Source organism: Felis catus, chromosome B3 (assembly GCF_018350175.1).
Source record: "Felis catus isolate Fca126 chromosome B3, F.catus_Fca126_mat1.0, whole genome shotgun sequence".
Lineage (NCBI taxonomy): Eukaryota > Metazoa > Chordata > Mammalia > Carnivora > Felidae > Felis > Felis catus.
In genome coordinates this window covers 124258666-124262186 of record NC_058373.1, presented here as the reverse complement: position 1 = coordinate 124262186, position 3521 = coordinate 124258666, and the positions used below count along the sequence as shown (strand labels likewise).

General features: G+C 36.1%; 1 pseudogene; it reads left to right on the top strand.

Moving 5' to 3' along the window:
* The first annotated feature begins 1024 nt into the window (after positions 1-1024).
* Positions 1025-2496, top strand: LOC101088937 (annotated as a pseudogene).
* The last annotated feature ends 1025 nt before the right edge of the window (positions 2497-3521 follow it).

Genomic DNA, 3521 nt, shown 5'->3' with positions numbered 1-3521 from the left:
ACTCCCTGGACTGAAATAGCCAGAACAATAAGCACCTTGATCTAATGCAAATGGGGTTAACAAAAACATGGAGAAGAAAGAATGATCTCTTTCTCTGAAAACCACATCCCATGAATATATCTTTTTGACTTTATAAATCTGCACTGAAAAATCGATTCTATAGAGACAATTTCAAAAGTATGTGATGCACTATTTCAGTATTGTTTATAACAGTAAAAATTGGAAAGAAATGAAAATGGTCATCAATGGGAATGTCTATGTGGTATATTCATATCTACAACACTATTGCAACCTTAAAATAACATGTACCTACTTTCATGGAAGTGTGTTTAATTGATTCACTAAAAATGTTCCAAAATATTATGAAGAGTAAAAAACCCATTTAAAAAAAAGATGTAAAATTTCATTCTGGATGGCAGACTTAGCACTACTTTAGCTACTCCATGTCATAAAATATCTCTACAAATGATTAGGTATTGTCTTTTTAAAATTCACATCTGGTATGTCAATCAAGAATGAAAACTCTTAATGGACCATAACACATGAAAAATTCTTGAAAAATGGGAAATGAGAAGAATGAAGTGAGAAAAAATTTAAGTTACCAAGACATAGAACATATTTTGCTTCTAGAAAAGTTAGGAGCAGTCCCAAAGGAGCTTCATAACCAAGTGTAGTGGACTCTGGGTTCAAGAGAGGTACTAAGAGTAACCAAACGGTTATCGGAAGAGGGAACCAAGCAGGACAGATTCTGCATAACCCACCTTCTTAGTCCAGAGAACAGCCACAGAGGTTTCAGACTCAGGTGAGATGGAGGTAGGAGGGTATTAGGCTGTAAGAATTTGGGGTCAAGGAAATGGGATAATGCTGAAGGCTGCCATATTGCACCCAAGCCTCTACTCTGAAAGAAACCTGCTCAATCCAGGCCACAGCAATTCATCTCACCTCTCCCCATAAGTGGACAGTCAATCCAGCAAGGTATTTTGGCTATAGACATGAAAGCACACCAATAGTTACCAATTACATCATGCTTTTTCTGGAACTGGTCATTTTACAACCGTCCCCTTCCTGTGGTGGCTGGTGTGGAGTCAGCTCATACATCTCTGAGACCCCAAAATTGAGAGCTTCTTTGCACCTGATCGCTTGGCAGTTATCACCATGCCACAAAAGGAACATATTGAATTTGGATTAGCATGAGAAAAGGAGAAAGAAGGAAGGTCAAGAGGCTCATAAATGTTCAAAGGCAAAAATGATGATTGGTTTGAATGCTAAGCTCTACCATAAACAGAGCCATGCTGACAAAATACAAATGAAAACTACCAAGATGCAAGAAAAGAGAAGCACCAAACAAACTAATGATTAAAAAAAGACTCCACAAGGAGCAGTACCTGCAAATCCACTGGACAGAGGGGAACAGTCCTGAGCTAAAATACTTTCTAATATGATTAAACAAAAACAAAAAATGAGAGCAGGAAAGTTCTGCCCAAATTCCTGTCTGGAAAGAAACAGAAGTATTAAGTTATTTGAACAGAAAGGAGAAAGGAGAAGATATGGAAGAGGATATTTACTAAAGTCTGCTTTGTTGGAAATGGCTTTACTCAAAAACCACTTAAATATGAAAGACTCATTAAGCCAATGGATTTATGTTTCAAAAGTGCACGTAACTCATCCTGAACTGAACAGCACCTTTTGCCTATCAATACTTGGTATAAATAAGAATGTCCTATCCCCACTATATGCAACTTTGGGTATCATTACCAAAGGAGTGTCATTGAGGTGAACATGAGCAGGTTGGACCTTGGGACACAAGAAGGCAAAGTATTGGGGGAAATTATACCCACAGGTTACCAGCAATCTTGAAAATAATGGATGCATAAATGTGGCCCTATATTTTGGCATCAATTTCATGTAAGTAACTCCTGACAATTATTGAAGACTACACGCCAATCTGGAAAACCAGCATTACTGAGATGTTTCTTAATACTACCCAAGAGCCTCATATGTCTGCAATTACCAAGAGAACTATTTATTCTACTGTAGAAAAAAACCACACACAAAAAAACCAAAAAACATTAAAGTGACTTACTTAAAAAAAGTCATCGACCACTTGAGGAAAGCTAGTAGTTTGTTGTTCCTCAATAAAAGAGTAACTTAATCATGAGGACAGAGACTTAGAAGAATAATCATAACAAGAAGTTTAGGGTAAGTATAATTTATATCCTCAGAAATGTAAGAAGATATTTGACCCATAATAAAATTAACCTAATATATAAAGAAAAGCTGTCATCATTATTGGCAAGAATATGGGGAAAAATGGAACCTCTGAATACTGTTGATAAGAATATAAGAGTGTAGCTGTTATGAAAAATATTATGGAAGTTCTTACAAAAAACAACGAAATCTTGGCCTTTTCAACAATGTGGATGGAACTGGAGGCTATTATGCTAAGCGAAATAAGTCAGAGAAAGACAGATATCATCTGATTTCATTCACATGTGGAGAAACTTAATAGATGAACATAGGGGAAGGGAAGGAAAAAATAAGATGAAAACAGAGAGAAAGGCAAACCATAAAACCTGAGGGTTGATGGGGATGGGTTAAATGGGTGACGGGCATTAAGGAGGGTACTCTTCAGGAAGAGCATGGGGTGTCATATGTAAGAGATGAATCACTGGGTTCTACTCCTGAAGCCAAGACTACACTATATGTTAGCTAGCTTGAGGATAAGTAACTAAACAAATAAACAAATAATTAATTAAATAAAATTAGCATATGATCCAGCAATCCCATTTCTGTGTATTTATCCAAAAAGAATCGAGAGATGTTAGTACTTCCATATTTACTGCAGCACTATTCACACATAGCCCAGATGTGGAAACAACTTAAATGCCCATTGATGGATGAATGGGTAAAGAAAGGGTGTTATACAGAAAAAAATGGAATATTATTTAGCCTTAAAAAAAGAATATGTGACTACATGGATGGACCTTGAGGACATTATACTTAGTAGAATAATCCAGCCACAGAAGGACAAACACTTCATGATTCCACTTATATAAGCTACCTAGAATAGTTTAAGTCAGAGAAGAAGAGAGTAGAATAGTGGTTGCCAGGGCCTGGTGGGGGGAATGAGGAGTTGCTATTCTGTGAGTATAAAGTTTCAATAATAGAAAATGAACAACTTCTAGAGATCTACTGTAAACATTAGGCCTATAGTTAACAACACTGTATTGTACACTTCGAAATTTAAGAGCATAAACATCATGTTAAGTGTTCTTACCATAATAAAATTTTAAAAATTTAAAAATAAACAAAACTCTCATCATTGAAATAATACCCAGTAGTTGGGCAGAACAGAAGAAAGACCATAGTTCAAGAGAAACTAGTGAGATAGAATTAAGTAATTTTCTGGAATTTAAACAGTTGGAGAGGTAATATTGTGTGGTGGTTAAGAGCACAGATGCTGGAAACAGACTGCCTAGGTTTGAATACTAGGTCTATACTTACTGGCTGTGTGACATTAG